This window comes from Neolamprologus multifasciatus, chromosome 12 (assembly GCF_963576455.1).
Source record: "Neolamprologus multifasciatus chromosome 12, fNeoMul1.2, whole genome shotgun sequence".
Taxonomy (NCBI): domain Eukaryota; kingdom Metazoa; phylum Chordata; class Actinopteri; order Cichliformes; family Cichlidae; genus Neolamprologus; species Neolamprologus multifasciatus.
Window position 1 is genome coordinate 29,772,752 of NC_140450.1, and position 18,736 is coordinate 29,791,487.

The following is an 18,736-nucleotide window of genomic DNA, read 5'->3' on the forward strand; positions in this document are numbered from 1 at the left end:
ATTTTATTACTACTGTGATGTGGAAACACAAAGCTTCATACAGTTATGAAGAAAATCAAGATTCAGTTGCAGATGCCAGATTCACATCTTGGTTTACAGTGGAAGCTGTGCAGCTGTTATTTGTGCCTTTTCTTACGTTTTTGTAGATGAATAACATTTGGACACACAGTATTTTTTTCTCTAATTTTATGGAACAACGATGCAGCACTTTTAACCTCTTCTGTCTGGAAACAGTATTCTAAATCATACCTGTACTTGGAGACATTTCAGAAAGAGCAGTTAGATATCACTTTACTGCTTAGCACAAAAGGATAAATGCACACAGGCTATAGAACACAAAGCTGAGTAAACAAAAGGGCACCTCAGTGTTAGGAATCTATCAAGCCTTTCCCTGAAAAGTGATATGTCAATCTTCTGCTGTTTGAAGAATGAAATGAGGAGAGGATGATGCCTTTTCACCTGCCTAAATGTATTTGCAGCTCCCCTCAGTGTGGAACTGAGGCTAGACTCCTCCATTTCTCTCCCTAAACTGCTTCCACATTTTAAACATCCTTAGTGTGAGTGTGAATTTCTGCTCTGTAAGGGAGGTGGTCCATTATGCCCAGTGACGGGGAGGGATTTAGCAAAAACCCCTCACCGTGCAGAAAGCAGAGCCCAGCAGAATGAAGGCTAGAACCAAGAGGTGAGAGCAGTGAACTATCTGAACCTCCAAAAAGAAGGAAAACAATGGTTGTAAAAAAAAAAAGGGAAAGAGAGGGAGAAAGCGTTTCTGTTCCACAGGAAGGTGTAAGAGAGCTGACAGTGTTGACTAGAACCGCATAACATCTCTGCACCAGACCCCTGTGCAAAGCTCTTTTCTAAGAAAGAAGGAAGGGAAGAATACCTGAAAAGTAGGTTTAAGACTGGAGACGGTTCAACCAGTTCGGATAATTGGCCACAGAAGTTGTGGAACAGTAAAGTCTCCTGAAAGTACTGTTCCAAATTCCAACACTTATTGGCCGCTCTTGGTGAGCTGCACAATTGTGCGTACAGCAAAAGGAAAACTTTTTAAAGTGTTTTGACTTTACTGGCCTTTGAGCACGACAAGCTACTTCGGTGGCCTGTGAGGAGTTCTGCTGAAGGATTCCAAAGAACGTTAAAGAGAACAGAGATAGCAGAAACAGATTTACACAGTTTTCACACATGCGGTGAAGCCTGAACTTTTCTAAGACTTCCTGGAAAGAGGTATGTGTGAGAACGCACAAAGTCTGTGTGATGGTGGATACAGCAGCGTGCAGATCAGGCTTATCCGGTCGTTAAGTGATGACGTGACGAATCCTACTTCCAGACCTAAAGTAGTCTGCGTTTAATATGGCTTTTGTGTTGTTAACATGTTTAATGTTTTGTATTTTCTTCTATTTAATCTCAAAAAGCTCCTAAAACAGTCAGTGATCACTGTTGACCTCCCTCGGCTTTTATTACCGCTAATCATTTATTTAAGCTCAGTTTTTAAAACCTTAGGATGTAACTACAGCCCAGCCCATGCAGCAGTATATGAATGACTAACCTCGTATTGTGGATGGATTATCTCAGTTGTTCTCCTGGCTGAAGTTTGGTCCTTTTACAGCAGCCTGTCATGCGATTACATTTGTTCCTGACCACCGAGAACACTCACGTTAACTTTTATCGAGTGGAAAAAAAGTTAGCTTGTTTATATTATGCTAACATAGCTGTGTCGCTAGCGGTCACGTAGCACATCATTATATACCAGCTAGCCAAACTTCAGTAACCCTACAAACGTCACTGCTGTTTAGTTTTCTGTCTTCATTTATGTTGGAAGTGATAACAGAGCTGTACGTTTTAATTTGTTTCCAAAACCTCGCAGTCAGGACATGCTATATTGTATTTAGACAGAAGCTAGCGAGCTAACTTCCTGCTAACTTCTAACTCCGTTAAATGTCAATGTCATCCGTTTTCATGGATGCCTGGATGTTAAACTCAATGGTTACACCTGGTAGAGCAGAACGCTGATCATTTTATTAAAGAGGAAAGGCTTTAGACAGTTTTTCAACTCTCAGTAATGCCATAGTGATCGTTTGATATATGGACCTGCAGTGGAGTTTAGGCCCAGACACGGCTAGTGACGTCAGATTTAACGACCGGATTACAATTAAAACCTGCTTAATCTGTTTAGAATTTGTCTGGACCTCATCAGTGATATGACAGACTTAACAGTGGACGCTTTCTGGGTAAATAAGTCAGATTCATACACTTCATTTAAAGCATTAGCCATGCAATCATCACAGCTGAGCTTGTGTAACTAATCAGAATATCCTCCAAGTCCCTCGGCTGGGTCATTCACAGTGTGAACCTGCTGTTCACAATTTCATTACACTGTGAAAAGCTTGGGCAAGGATAAGGAGCGAATCATTTAACCTTGTGAAGAGACGGTGAAGGCTGCAGATGATGGAGCTTGTCAAACGTGTCAATCAATAAGCTTTATGGAAGACCATTCAGATTTTTATATTAAATCTCTAGAGTTGTTTTTTTTTTTGTGTGTGTCATACAAAACCTTGTCTGAATTGGGATGTAAAGTGATGATCCATAATGTTAACTTCCGTGCCTAATATGAGACTGGAAATTTGCATTCCACGAGTTGAGCTGCAGTTGCAGCTCTTCCCTCAGTCCCTTACCAGATCAGTTATTTTCGTGGCTGGAGTTGCTCATTTTTTTCTTGACAAAAAGCTACAGGATTCAAGACTGAGGCTTCTTTCTGTTTAACTAGAATGTGGAGACTGTGAATTGAAAAGCTGCTGCTCTTTTCTGATATGCTGTGATGCATTCGTCATGTCCTAACAGTTTTCCCTTTTGAATGCAGTTAAATCTGCATCCAGTACAGTACATCTGGATCTCTTATAAATGAGACATTGAGTCTCAATGGGACTAACCTGTATAAAAAAGGTGTATAGATTAGTTAGGAAACTGCAAGCAACACTTGCTTTGCTATAAAATCTAATTATTTGACTGAATTATGTGATAGTTTAATAATGTTTTCACTTTGAGTTTAACAGACTTTAATACCTGAGTTTGTGCTATTGACCAACATTAAACTACTCTTCCAGTGCTGACCTTTGAAGGAACGAAATTGGTCGTGAGTCCATATGTCCATATTATACCAATGACAGTTGAGAGAAAGGCAACACACAAACCTGCTGTAAAACGTGGAGATAATTCAGTGTTGGTTGTTTTTTTTGCTGATGTTTTTTACTGTCTGCATAGTTCTGATTTAAGTGTAGCTGCTCTGGTGTTGGTCATGATGTGTCATGATGCTGTCTTATTCCTGGGTAATTCACGGTTGATGTAATAGATCAATGCTGATGTGTTTTAGTTGGTTAAAAAAAAGTACTAAGTTGACTCACTAATGTCATAGACTTTCCTTCTCTTGCATATTTTTCTGACCTGCTGTATGAATTGAGACGATCTTGCACCCTATACTAGTGTGTGTGTGTGTGTGTGTGTGTGTGTGTGTGTGTGTGCGAGTGTGTGTGGTGGTGGGGGTGTTTTCTGAAATCAGCAGAAGGGGGAAAAGTTTCTTGCGGCAATATTCACTAGTTCACTAGAATTTAAGTTATATATAATTCACATTTTATGTGATTGAATTAATGTAGAAAATATAGCATTATTGAAAAGTTACAAAAGAACTTTGAATAATAATCATACTTAAACTCACAAAATCACAAACTAAATGAGAAGCAGATTTTAATAAATTATCATACAAGTTGAAAAGTTAAAGTTTATCATCCTTTCCACATCTGCCTGCCGTCTCGCTCTCATCCAGCGTTCACACTGCTCCACCTTACTCTCCAGCTCTTTACCTCCTCAGTTCTGCTCGTCTGATTCGGCTGCTCTGGTCTGGATGTCAGTCTATATTTGCTCAGATTGGGTCTCCACACTCGGGGCTCTCTGCTCAGTTCAGCCACGCGGTTCGGCCCAACCAGAAACCCTCCCAGTTCTTTATTGGTCTGTAATGTCACAGCTCAATTATTACTCTGTTCTCTAGCTACAGTCCCCTTGCCATTAATGATACATTGATGATAACAGGTGACTAATGTGTAAAATGGCTAATGTTAAAATGTGCACGGCTAGGTTTTATGATTTATGATAACTTCTTAATAGAGTCAGCTGGAGGAGAAAAGATGGCAGAGTTGGGATCGATGTTGTTGGAGTGTCATAATTCAGTAGTAATTTGAGGATTGATTAATAACATGTATCAATTTTTGGTTTTTTTTGAAAAACCCTACTAACCATATTTTGTTTACTCATTGATTATTTGTGTGTTTATTTTAATTGTATGTGAACTAGCAATATATCTGGACTGAATCCTCCTGTGTGTGTGTGAGTGTGTGTAGGTGTGTTAACTTTGTTACTCTCAGATACACTAACTGCAGATCTTGACTCCTGCTGCGGCTTTCGGTCTTCAACCTGTGACAAAATAGCAACATAACAGCTGCTACACAGGGACTGGCACTTATTCGTGTTTTTTAATATTCGTATCGTCAAGTTGTTTACGTTTAAGTTTATGTATAAGCCTGTTTTTGTAAGGGATCGTGTATAAAAATGCCATCCTGCATGTGTTTCTCATAAATTTATTTTTAAAAAAACACAGCTTGGGAGCCAGTTTGTTTCTGATTTCGACCAAATCAAACATGTTTCATTTTATAGCATGTTTTTTCATGGGAGGTTCAAATACGAGGTTATTGTCAAAACCAATAGGTACACGTTCTAAAGGAGCTGTCTTTTCTTTTTCTTTTTGGCAGTTTTGTTTCTAACACACCATTGCACACACAAACAAAGCAGTGGCCAAATGATCCTGTTGTTTCTGTTCTGCTGTTCTCCACTGGAAGGGAAATAACCTCAAAAGGAATCTAGTTGTAGTTTAGCAAACAGTGACCTAGTAAGATCCCGAGGCTTTGCAAAATCATAATGTGTGAGTAAAATTTATAGAGAGCGAGCCAGACTTTTTTCATGTCATCTTCTCATGTACTGTTAGTGGATCGGGGACATTTTTGAAGGCACTTTTAATCATTAATCATAATTTTGCATAACTAAATTAAGAAATACTATATGCAGAATAGACTGGTTAATTTAAGACCCAGCCGCAGCCTCGTTTGTGATAATTATCAGTGCAAATGATGCTCACAAATTCAATTCTATATTTAGAGATGTTGATCTTGTTCACACAAAAAAAAACCCTCCAGTGAGTAAGAATAACTGCTTCGTGCCGTAGTACACAATATGCTCTTGCAGTAAAAAGTGAGGCCCCAAAACTCTAATTCTCGTTGCTGCCTCGTGATGCATCGTCCAGTGAAGACCAGTCAGGGTTTATTCTCAGCTCCTGCTGGCCCTGCCTGCCGTTTAATGTGAAGGTCATTTTATCATGTGCAGCAGAGACTACTGTGTCAGCCCAGCTTAGTGCTCCCCTGTATGCTCCGCTTGGCAGCAATAGACTTCATTGTCCACAGCTATGTTGGGAGCAATTCCTTTTTTTAATCCTTTTTTTTTTTTTTTTTAGCTGGGATACCCTTGTACTTGGCTGCCCTATTTCTTCTGTGCGCGCCTTAGGGGAGATGCACATGAACAGTGAGTGTTCCCTGACCTCCAGATTTAGCTCAGGCATTATACGGTGTTTATCCGCACCAGAATCACGCCAATCCAGTCCAGGTTTCCCAGAGCTCAAGGCTATCGCCTCAAGGATCGGTGCAGCTTGTTGACTCCATGCATCTTAGACGGAGTCTCTGTGAGGCTGAGCGTGTTGCAGCCTTGGCATTTGTGATATAGCGACAGTAGTAAACAACACAAGTCCAGTGCTCCAAGACAAGACAGGGGCAGCGCTTCTCCTAAACCAAGATGAAAATGTGCTGCACAGCACTGACAGCGGAGAGAGGATTTACTGCTTGCAAATCAAAAAGATTATTTTATTATGCCTTACATGAATAGGAATGAGGCAGCCCCATCCCTTCCTCCCTCTATCTCTCCTCCTGGCCCCATCAGTTACATATTCAGAGGAGTGCAGCACACCCCTCTATTCTGCCAATGCAGAACTCCCAATTATTTCTCACTGTTGAGTTAAGATTTTAAACACACACACGCAGAAAGATTTTCACTCTACATGGCTGCTGAAATATGGCATTCGTCAGGTTTCAGGTGGCTAATTTTATTTTATTTTTTAAGAAAAGAAATACAAAAAAGGAGATATTTTAAACTATGTCGCTGACCTTATCCACATTCCCCAAGTTTATTTCACATCACCATTACTACTTCATACCTGAAACAACAGTTTCTCAGCCAGGTCTCCACTGTGATTGGGAGCCTGCAACATACACCTACCTACTGCTTCATTAATTACATTTCCCTGCAATTAGCTCCTCGTTTATCCAGTTTTAATTAACCATGAAATTATGGATCTTTCCTGTTTGGAAGAGGCATCTCATCTGGTGGTGCATTTTTGCTTCTTCTTGAATATATTTGCTCATTGTGTCTATAAAATACTGTGTATTAAGTGCAGTAGTGGCTCTGCTGCTGCTACCTTGGTAGCTGAGGGAAGGTTCTGTGTGTGTGTGTGTGCCAATGTACATGTGTGTGCTGAGTTAGTGAAGGACAACACCAAGGGCGGAAGGAGGGGCTGTGTGCATGTGTGTGTGTGTGTGTGTCAGAATGACTCAGAGTGCAGCAGTGTTTCTGTGTTATCACACACTGTGGGAGGAAGAGCTGTGTTTTTGTCTTATCCTCTCACACACGCGCAGTTGTGATCCGTGCTACAGTAGAGCTCGCCACAAATAGTATTTCAGTAAAAACAGAAGCCTATGTTCATGTACTCAGAGGTTAGGTATGAAGCCACTGACACATTCAAAAAAATCGATAGAAAAGCAGGTCCTACCTGACCAGAAGGTCTGAGATTGGCCTTTTTAATATATTCTTCATTTATCTAGTTGAAGGTCTCATTGAGAAAAAAAACGCAACTCTGGCCAAGGAGGCAACAGAAATGACAACACATAAAACACGTATAATATAAAAAGTAAACAAATACAGCTGACATTCAGTACTGACAGGTGAACACATGACCTTATGAATAACAGACCATTACAAGAGGAACATCAAAAGCAGTCGCATTGACTCATTCATTGAAAAAAGGTCGAATATTGTGAGCATGTAGACTTTGTGGTTTTTACACATACAGACACACAAATGAGAGCAGTGATTTATGCAGAACAAACAGCCAGTGGAAAGTCTGCGGACACACGGCGACAGCAAGAACTCCAACATGGGGATATTTACGAGGAACTTCTGATGATGTATTGAGAATTTCTTCTCCACTCTCTTATTTCTCTCTTGATGTTTTTATGTGCCATTACAGCATGTCAGTAACTTCTGTCTGCTCTCTCCTGAAATCTGTTTTTTTCCTGTTTATTTATTTTTTGTGTCTTGTGTGCTCATTTTTTCTCTCTTCTCTTTCTCCTCACCCCCCAGCTGCTGGCAGTAGGGAGTTCGTCCTCCCCACTCTCTCTAAATGCTTGCAGACAGGGAATGGTTGCTGTGGTTCTGTCTCATATTGTAGAGGTTTACCTACAGTAACAATACCTTAGACCTGGTTTAGAAATCTAATTGTCCCAATGACTACATGTCAAATCAGAAATGCAGCCCAGTTTAGACTTTTTTAACATAATTTCTGATGTTTCAGATCCCTTTCAAAAATTGTATGTATTTACAGATTAATTTTAAAATGTAAAACTTCTATACAAAGTTTCTACTTTGTTCACTTATGTATCGTGCCTAAAAAGCAACACAATTCACTGTTGGTAAGTCTTTTCTTAGTCTGTTCGACCATGCACTTCAATTTCTGATGCAGTTGTGACATCATTTGTGGCTGTGACATTAATGACAATAAAGTCAGCTTTGCTTAGATTGTATGCACCTGCAGTAGATACAACATTCCTTTTCCAAATGATTCTACACCTCCCCACAACTGGCTGTACGCTATGCTTTGTGCAGCAACATTATGACATCACGACTTGTCCTTATAAAGACAAAGTGGCACTTTGAGTATGCCGAGGCCACAAACTATTTGTGGCAGTGTTTATTCTCCACCAGGTGCAGTGTTTCATAGGATATGATTTGGCCGAGCAGTTCTCTAAAAAGCTGCAATTGCTTTCTTTCAGCCAGGCATATTTTGACTGGACTTTCCTCTATCGCCCTGTAAATTTAGAGAGTAAAACAGTCTCATGACTCAGTGAGCCACTGTTAGTGAGGTAGTGTGTAAGTGGCATACAGTAGGTTTTCCTCTAAAAATAGCAGTGTACAGAGAATAGTATCGATGACAGTGGGATTATTGAGCTCTGAAACCAAAATTAGAAGATATAGGAAGCTAAAACTCTATATAGAGTTCAAGGGAAATACAGATTCAGGTGTTTACTCAGTGGCTTTATTTGCAATTTGTCAGATACATTAAAAGACCATCCCACTGTTAAGAAGGTGGGGTGTTCGATCAAAGCATTTAAGAGAGTTTAAAAAAAAAACAAAGAGCATGATTTATTAAATTCAAAATGTGCTTTCAATTATATTTTTACACTCTGTACTCACTTCCACTTAGATATCTTTGCTTGATCACTTGTGAATGTGTACGAGCATAGATTAGTACAGCTTTCAGTCATGCAGTCTGGAATTGATATTAGTCTTTAACAATAAGACTCCAAGGGTCACAAGTCTTCGATAGTTGCCCTTTCTGTAACCTCTATTTAAAACAATGTTGTGTAATTGTTGGATAAGAGTATGGGGGTGATATGTCTTTAGGTGGCTCAGCATAAATGGGATTGTGCATGTGATTGGCTTAACTTGACAGATGCACTGGATTCTGCTTTTCCTGATTTGAGGGTCATAAAAAAACTTTTTTTCAGTGCTTTTTACACCATCATTTTTCCTTTTTTTTTGCATAATCAGCGTATCACATTTCTTAAGTGCCTATACCCAGTAGAAGACAAACTTACATCTTTAACATCAAAGATCCGTTTAGGTATAAGGCGTGCTTTCTTGTTATTCTTCCTACCCTATTCAGCACATCCGTTTGTGTTTAATGCATCAGCCATTTCAAATTTGGCACAATCACAACCCCATTTTAACCGGTGGCACCTTCTTCTCCTGAGCTGTTTTAACGTTCTGCCCTCAGCTTATTTAGATCGCTGTATGTTTGTCTACTGCAATTCAGAATCTCCCACTCAATGACATTAGTTTCCTCTCAGGAGAAGCTTTTGTGTCTGAGCCACACACCTCTCTTTCATCATAAAAAAAACAAAAAAAACAAACAGGGCACGATGATGTGGAACTCAACTCTTTTAAAATGAGGGCATGAGGTGATTTTAACAGTCTGTGCAGAAGCTGCTGTTGCAAATCTGTTTTCATCATTAAGCAATTAATTAGCTTCATTACTAGCCTTATTAATGTGAGTGTTGTGTGAATCAGTTTGTACAGTCATGTTGGCACAAGCTTAATGTTAATGTGGGTGGTGAGTGTTGTTGAAAAGTTATGACCTTCAATTGATATTTCTGGGTATCTAATGGTGTGGAAAACAGTGGATGTTTTTTTTCTGATAAAGAATGTCAAATTCAAAATATCACATGTATGTTAATGTAATGTTGCAGACTCAACAGATTGTATGCAAATGCTTCCAAACTGATCAAACATTTTGGAACACTGGAGTATAATTATGAGTCATATGTCATGCTTGGTGAGTAACTCAGACAGTGGAGCTTTGTAGCTGTGCATTTTCATAGCCCCAGCATGAAAGAACATTATATATCTGTAATTTATGCTCAGTGTGTACTTTGTGGGATTTCGGTTGGTCAGTGGCTTGGCTGTTTCACTTTGTGAAGTAGACCAGAGCAGTGACTTTACAATGCTTACAATTTGCAAACATGTGAGTCCAAGTCCGAATTTTATGAAAGAGCAGTTGTAAATGTCAATGAAAGATTGTTGACTATTAGACTTGAAGGCGATGTCCAACAGAAAACAAAACAGAAAACAAATCAAATCATGAAAAAAAGATATAATTTTGAATTTGGTGACAGCAGAGCAAAAGTTGGAATGGGGCAACAAAATGCTGGATATTAAGTGGTGCTATGAAGAAAGCAGCCCACATCTAATTAGGCTGGTGGTGGGTCAGTGTAAAAAGAGCATCTTATAAAGTTTCTCAGAAGTAAAGATGAGCAGAGATTACTAATCTGGTAAACACTGTGCTTGAATTTTGGGCAGCACAGTGATTAGCTTTCTGTGTGGCGTTTCCATGTTCCTCCCCAAAACAATCAAGTTGTTGGTTTAGCTAATTGGTAGTTCTAATGTACTGCCAATGTGAATGGTTATCAGCCCTGTGATGTCTTATAACAAGAATGGGATGACATTCATTTCTGAAAAGTTGAGCAGCTGGCCTCATCAGTTCCCAAATATTTATGTACTATTAAAAGAACAGAGGATGCTGCACAGTTGTAAACACGGCCCTGTCCCAATGTTTTTGAGGCATTCTGCTGCCATCAAATCCAATTAGTTAATATTTTTGTAAAAAGTTTACATTTTGTCAGTGTAAACACTGGATATGTTTTCTGTGTTCTATTGTGAATAAAATATTTTGTTTTTGTTTGGAGCATTCGGGCAGGGGTGGCAATCACACAGATGTTCTGTACTGAAGTAGTATGTATACTACTGTTAAAAAATACTGCAGGGAAAGTTTATTAAACTTCTTTGCTCAAGTAAAAGTGAAAAAAAAAAACAGCTGTGAAATGTACTCAGAGTAAGAATGTAAAAGTAGCTCCTAGAAGAACAGGTAAACTAAACCTTGTGCTATATTAAGGTAATAATAAAATAATATTAGAAACTTTATTTCAGTCAATTAAAAAAAGATTTTGGCTCTAGACTATAATACTCTGACTGGATAGGAAAACTGACTTCGCTACAGATTTTCAGATTGCATTTTCGGCCCTGAACATGGCATGTGGCTAGCTATTGAATTTAGAATTTAAATTGGGGCAAAATTGCTATTAAGAAGAAATAAATAAAATACACACAATAAATAGTGACAGATTTCAACCCAACTCTGTGCAATTGAGGGGCCATAAACTCAGAAATCATAGTATGACAGTAAAATTTTACACAACCTTAAATGTACTAAAGTTGTATAAATAAAATCAGGAAGGTTTGACGAGGTCAGATGAACTCACCAAATTTTCATGGAATGACCCAGCAGCATTTTTAAATATTTAACTAAACATCTCACATTGTCCACTTCAAATGTGACGAAAATGTACTTTCAGGAGTTTTAACAAGCAAAGACAAAATAAAGAGTAGCTTGATAACAGGCTGAAAAATAATCTTCAGTTTTCTGATTTTGAGTTGGTTCAGTCACTCTTTACCTGTCCTTGTCATGCTTATATTTAAATTTCTGAATGAACCTAGCAACTCATTAAAACTTTTAATTGGAAACGTTTGAGTACACAAAGTTAAAGTTAGAATTCTTCCCATGAAAAGAATAAAGAGTTGTGAAATTAAATACACAATCCAGTGTACATACAGTATTTGCGTAGAAAGCCTCGTCTGAACATACAGTTTTTACCTTACGTTTATTTATTTTTTCAAAAACTAAATTCAATAATGTATTCAAATACTGTTGAATAGTTGAAGTGAAAGGTGCAGTTATTGACAAATGTAAAAAACTTTTTCTGCCTATGTCTGTTAATGATTACAGCCCATTCCATTTATGCACCGTGCCTTCGTCTAGACAGAAAAGACATTTCTCTGTATACAACCGGCTAATGCAGTGAATACAAGAGTCCTTCGGCTGGCTGATTGAAATTGATTGAGTGGTGCTGAAGGTAATTGAATACTGCTGAAATAACCTACTGGTTCCTTTGAGAGTAACAAGGAAATACTGTTTAACGGCTCTAAAGCAAAGACAGAACAAATGGCATCTGTTGTATCCTGACTCATATCCAACATTCTTAATGAGTACAAAGTTTGTGTACATGCCTTATATTATAACTTTGCATTGGGAATTGAGGTTGCCTATTATCCAAATTATTTTTTAAAAGAAAATAAAAAAGTATGCCAATAGCAGAATAGACCACTCTAACATATCAAATGAGGTAAGGCATTGATTTTATTTTACTTGAATATCTAAGTGCATCTGCCATTTTTTTCAGTTTTGCAGAGCTCTTTAACTAAATACAGAAGTAACAGTAAACACAAAATCTGTTTTTCATTGTTATGGCATCGCCAAAGACATTCAGATTCAATTGTATAGAGTCTTTTAATTCAGTAGTCGATATTACAACCCGATATCACAGCAAAGAGTGTAACAGACATGTCGCTCCACCATGTTCATTTCACACTGCCTCTCCAAAGCGTGAAATGCACACACAATTATACTACTGCAAGAGAACAAGTTGGTAGTTGGTAATTGCCAGAAATGATTAAGCTAGACATTATTTTTATTTACATGTAAAATGTTAATAATGTCTATTTAAATGCTTCACATTTTCTTGAAATAAAATATCTTCCTCTGCTGTTACTGCTTTGTTCTGTTCCATGCTTTAGAGAGGCAACGTGTGAAATGTACACTGTGGACTGGTGTGTTTATTATGCATTTTCCCGTAATACTGGGTTGGATATTGTCAATGAGCCAAAACAGCTTTTGCACATGATGTGATATTTTGCATGAATCCCTGTGATGTGTTCGTCTGAACTTTGACCCTCTGCTGTATTGACCTTTGTATGCAAAAAATTTGCTGAATTGAGAATGAAAAATTAACTGCTTGCGTGTCAAGAACAGCAAATTTGTCCTATGTCACTAATGTGCCATATTAATGATATATTGGTATTAGCCAAATGGCATGTGGGGACTTTTAAAAAAAGACATGCAGAGATGTGTGCACAACTGTGGAGCTTATTCACAGCTGTGAGCTCAGAAACACAGTCCTCGGCCAGTGCAATTCTGTGTCTGAAATGGTGAATATACACTGGTCTTCTGCAGCTATAGTGCTCTGCAGTATATTTATTTTCTTAAGATCCTGTTTACCTTACTAAATATGTTTCTAAACAGTTTTTCTTATATCCTAACATGTATATAACCTAGATGTTTTATATTTGATACCTTTAGATTTAGATTTATTTAATTATTTTTTCATATTGCACAGTATGGTGACAAGCAAATGCAATAAAACAAAAAAAGTGGCTTATTGTGGGACATGGTCTGTGGTGCTGCTGCAGGGGAGGCGGATGCACCTGAGCAGCATCCGCAATCACGCCTTGCCGGCTTAAAGTCTGTGCTCTGACTGTCGTCATGGTTGTTGTTGCTTGTGTTCGGCTGGCGTCTGGAAAGCCGCAGCCACATGATTGTGAACAGGAATCATGAGAGTTCAAAAATGATGCTGAAAAGCATGAACATATCATTGGGTCTGTCGTGGTTCATCATGTCATCGGGTCTGTCGTGGTTCTGTTACATCGCTATTCTATTCTATTGAATAAGAGCTTGTCCACTTGCTAATGCTAGCTGTTTTTCAGACAAAGCGCAGATCATGACTAGTCTTGGAGAAGTCAAAGCAGAGCCAATGGGTAGCTTGCCTTTCACACTGGTCTCCCATCACTTTCCCATCCCGTGAAAGATGAGACTATTATCCACAATGTGCATGCACAAACCACCAGAAAAAAAGCTTCTGGCTTCTGAGCTTGCCCAGCTCAAGTCCTTCTTAACAGGAGATGGACGCGCCTGTAAAATGAAGACAGCCACAGTTTCCTATGTCTGCTGCCCTCAGGTGAATGTATGGCTATTCACCCTATGTAGTGAGCTTAACATAAGAAGAGATGGTTCTAGGAACGACAGGACACATCGCTTTGTCTTTGTGTCTTTAACTGAAGACCGTTTTTTCCTCTTTTAATTTGTAAGACTGTGAACATACAGTAAAATAATACGTAAGCATCCGTATCAACATATTTTGTAAACAAAACAGAAGTTAGCAACATAGCTTTCCTTATGCTTTACATTCACCATAAACATCTTTCCGTATACGTTCAAATAACCTTTTAAGTAACATGAAAGTAACAAATATTACAGAAAATGAAGCTAGACATTGCTTACTTACAGATTATGGCTCAACAAACTCTCCAACGATGTACACTGGGCTTAAAGTTTTACAGCTTGTTTACTGCTCCATGCATTTTCTCACACTGCCTGCGTGAACTTTGCCTGCTGCTTACAACCCATCACCAAAGGGGGCAGTGTAGCGCACACCAAACAACCAAAGAAGAAGCCACAAACTGAAGGGGTAATACTGCCCACTATTGGGAAACCTGAGAAATGCGCCAGCCAATGAAACCCAACAAAGCAACAACCGAGGGGCAGAATACTATGAGTATACGACAAGTGGAGCTGTCAGTAACAATAGCTGAGGGTGGCCACAAGATGGCAGTAATGTAAATTTGACTAAATCTACCTTGCTTGTCCTAAAGCCGTGTCCAAATTCATAGGCTCCATCCTCCTGAGGACCCGTACTTCACGGTCTACGTGGGCCGGGTCTTCAGAAGTTCGGGTAGGCCGGAAGTAAACGGCTGTGAAATTGGACAGTCTAGCCTTCAGGTTTGTGTCACTGCTGACTCGGTGGAGTTTAATAAACTCGGCCGTCTGCTCCTTGCTATCTAAAATATAACACGACACTGGTGTAAATTCTCGACCATCTCACACTTAATAAAGTTTTATTTTATCTAATCTAATAACTTTAATCTCAGCCAAACCGATTTACTCATGAAGAAATAAAACACTGAAAAAGCCAAAAAATAACATTTTTAGATTATCTAAGTGACTTATATATCACGTTTAACCAGAGTAGCGAAAGACCTTGGTGATCTGAAAATGATGTGCCGGGAGTGTGCCGTTCTCACTGGCTCTAGTGACCCTCTAGCTCCTAGTTAGCTATCGGTGGGTAACAGATGTCTCCGAAAGCGTTTGAGCGCTTTTGCAAATATGCGATGTCTTAATAAACCAAGCAGATATTTGTTTACACAGCTACATTCTCATCTGAAAATATGTTAAAAGTTTATTTTGTGACGAAGAAAGAGTAATAAGAGTAATATTAAAACTTATTAGCGGCCGCCATTGTTGATAACTGGAATTGGCTGGGCTGCGCTATGAATTCTGGGATATGGTGGGCCACGAAGGATACACCCGACCCATCCTTCAAATTCGGGGAAATAGAGGACGCATTTGTTGGCTGCATTCAGAGGAGTCTACGAATTTGGACAGCCTTCGTCGCGTTGCTGTGATGTAATCGGTCTACAAATGCGGCCTCAGGAGGATGCGGCCCATGAATTTGGACACCCCCTAAAAGTTTGGCATTTGATTACCCATATAAACCACTAATAAGGCTAAGAGCTTTAGCACTGGATTTCAAAGCAGCTAACCACAACCTCCAGCAATCCTTCAGAACTGGTAGCAGCGCACTCATTGTTTGATAGCATTAATAGGGATTGAGGCCTTATACTTTCCAAGAAAGACTACACATTTTGTTTTTGTACGTGAGATGGATTCAAGATATAATTTAGAAAATGTATAATAATTTCAAACTATTCTCATCCTGTGACATCTAGGATAGACACCAACACTTCCTGGGATGCTAAATTGAATAAATGGAAGAAAATGGAAAAATGGATGTGTGCAGTTTCGTACTGTATACTTTAATATGTCTCCATGAGCGAGGTTAGCTGTGTGCTGTCAGCAGTTTTACACTACCTTGCATTTGCGAAGCATCATGCTCTTTATTTGCATTTTGGACACCAACGGCTGGCTGAATATAATGGTCTCTCTGTATCTTTCACCAGAAAACTATGGGAATTGAAGTATTTTTTTAACAAGACACTTATTGTATTGAATGTGGCAAACTCAAAAATTTGTGAGTGGTTAATTTTAGCAGTAAATTTACCCTGAAGAATGAGAGGGTTGCTGATATTGTATTATTTTCTGTTATTAGACATTCCTTTCACATTCCCTGAAATTCAGATTTTAGTTTAAATATTACCATATATGCTCCAGACTAAAACCTGAACCACCAGTCGCAATCCAAATTTCTTCTCTACCTAACTGAACTCTTGGAAGTAAATTTATCATGAAGGTGAGTGAGCTCATTATCTTGCTTCATCTCAGACTGAGACAGTTGAACTGAAAAGACACACACACACACTCAGACTCATTGTTCACGCATTGCGTCTGGTAGAGTGCACAATGCACCGGAGCAGACATTTGAGAGAGGTCATGAAGTTCACCCTCTTCTCTCCTCTTCCTCCTGTATGAATATCAGCCTTTCGGTGATCTGGCCTGACTGGCAAAAACACTATCTTCTTCTTCTTCCTCACTTCTCACTTCTCTGTAAAAAAAGTAGCACAACCTTGGTGAACAATACTGCTGGGATGGTTATACATTTTTTGATGATAATGGGTTTTTGGTGCAGTTTGTAAAGATGGAGTGTGACGGCCTTGAGTTGGCCTTATCTTGACGTGCTCTGTTGGCTACGCTTTTCTTGTTGTTCCTGGAAGTTGATGGGTGGAGTTCAGACCTTGAATCCAGAGATGTAATGCAAGATCTATTAGATCCTGTCTATCATTTCCTCTGGCTGGCGGGTTGATCTGCCTATTGTTGTTTTGTCTTTTTTATATCCTTTGGCCTTATTTGAAGAGCATGTGCATTTTCTCTCATTGTCAACAAAGGCTTTCACTCTCTTGTTGTAAGATGGTAGTATAACCTTTGTCTTACAAATAATAATTTGCTTTTTGTTTGCTCAGCCTGCCAATGTCTGAATTAACACTGAACAGAACTGACTTTGAAAGGTCCAGGTCATTTAATCTGCCTGTTTGATACATTGACAGAAAAGACAGTTCTATCGGGTCCCAAGCGTCTGAACATGTCTGTTAATGGCTGAAAACTGATGAAGTTTGAAGACATTTGCAGCCATTTCTGAATTCACCCAGTTAGAGCAGGGCAATATGGCCAAAAATATTTATCACGATACATATTCAAAAATTTGCGATAACGATATAACTGACGATATAATTGACGCGAGACAAAATACAACTCCACAACTTTACTAGCGCAAAAAAACCCCATTCATGTATTTTCACTTAAACAAGCAGCTGTTTTTATGTGTATTAAAGCTATATAAAAATTTTTACTGTGCAAATGCAAATTCCTTGCTGAAAGTTTAACCAAAAGGCATTTCCAGTAGAAATGGGCTGACATATCCTGATCATAACCATGTATAATATCCACTGAAGTTAAAAAGACAACAGTGTGCCAAATAAAAAAGTCAAATACGTATTTTTCAGACCATAAGGTGCACGGGATTAAAAGGCACATTAAGCGAAACAAACCAGTCAGATAAATCAAACTTTATTCAACTCATACTTCTTGCTTCTTCCACTTCTGTACCATTGATTCTTTAATGCTGTATTCTATCACAGCTGCTCTATTCCCGTGTTGTTGCAATATATTATTGACTAACCTCGTATAGAGATTGACAGACCACGTGACTTTCGCGCATTGCATGCCGGTAACTCGTGGCAAAACAATCCAAGTACCGCATCAAATGCAAGCATTTGCAGCACCGCAAAACGTTCATTCTCCGGTTCCAATACCTTCTTGCTTTTTCTTTGCCCCCCAAAAAAGTTATGTACAAAACGAAGGAGAACAATGCCGGTCCGTACAAAGACAGACTTGATGAAAAGGCAGAGAAAAGATACGAGGAAAAAATCAAAGGAGTGAAAAGGTTAGACCCTTACGAGCACACAGAGTGGACAAAATACGTTAGCGTGCTGCCCAACTTTCACCACGCTCATATTTATAATGATACGGTTCTTGGAGTGAGTGCATACACTCATGAAGTTCAGTAACTTCAGGTCACTGCATCAAGCCCAGGTACAGTTTACCGACGGATGGGTACAGGACCATGAAATGCACCGTGCAGAACGAAAGACCATCGTACGTATCATAAGTTTATGAGTCTCACAAATCGTCTTCATAAATACACATTCATTAACCGTTTACTAATAGGACCTTTGAGCTCAACGGTAATTAATTAGTAGTGGAAATAATTTCTGGTTTGCATTACAGAAATGTAGCAGTGACAATAATATTGTATGCTGTAATCGTACTGGGCAATTAGTGATAGCATAGCGCCACAATTTCTGTTCAGCGCCAGACTTGCTTGTAACCTATATCACCAATTATGTTAAGAAAAATGACGTATTAATTACTACAAAACACTGACCTTTGTGGAAATGCTTGGAGCAGACTAACCTGTGAGCTGGATGTTCTGGGACGTTATATTTGGTCTTTGAATGGCTGTAATCCAGACCACCTGTCGCCTCTTTTTACTTCAGAAACATGGCTCGAATAATTTCTCTTCAACGACGTAATCGATTAAAAAAAAAACGACCTCTTTACCCGTCGGCTTCATGGCTGTCATGCGACCGGCTATTGCAGTTAATAATACAACCGCTTCTTGACAGTTTTTTGTGTTTCTTTTTATCGCTGTGTAACTGATTTCAATTGAAAGCCTGCGTGCGCTACTACCTCTTGCCACGAGTTCCCAGAATTCTTTGCGGTTTTACCCTTGAATGACGTCACATTTTCAATCTCTATTGTGGATGGATTGTCTCAGTTGTTCTCCTGACTGAA

At 39.0% G+C, this 18,736-nt stretch overlaps 1 protein-coding gene across 2 annotated transcripts in view; it reads left to right on the forward strand.

Annotated features, from left to right (window-relative positions):
* zmat4a (zinc finger, matrin-type 4a) overlaps positions 1-18,736 on the forward strand; it is a 187,297-nt gene that overhangs the window by 82,734 nt on the left and 85,827 nt on the right. The gene's annotated exons all lie outside the window — the stretch shown is intronic.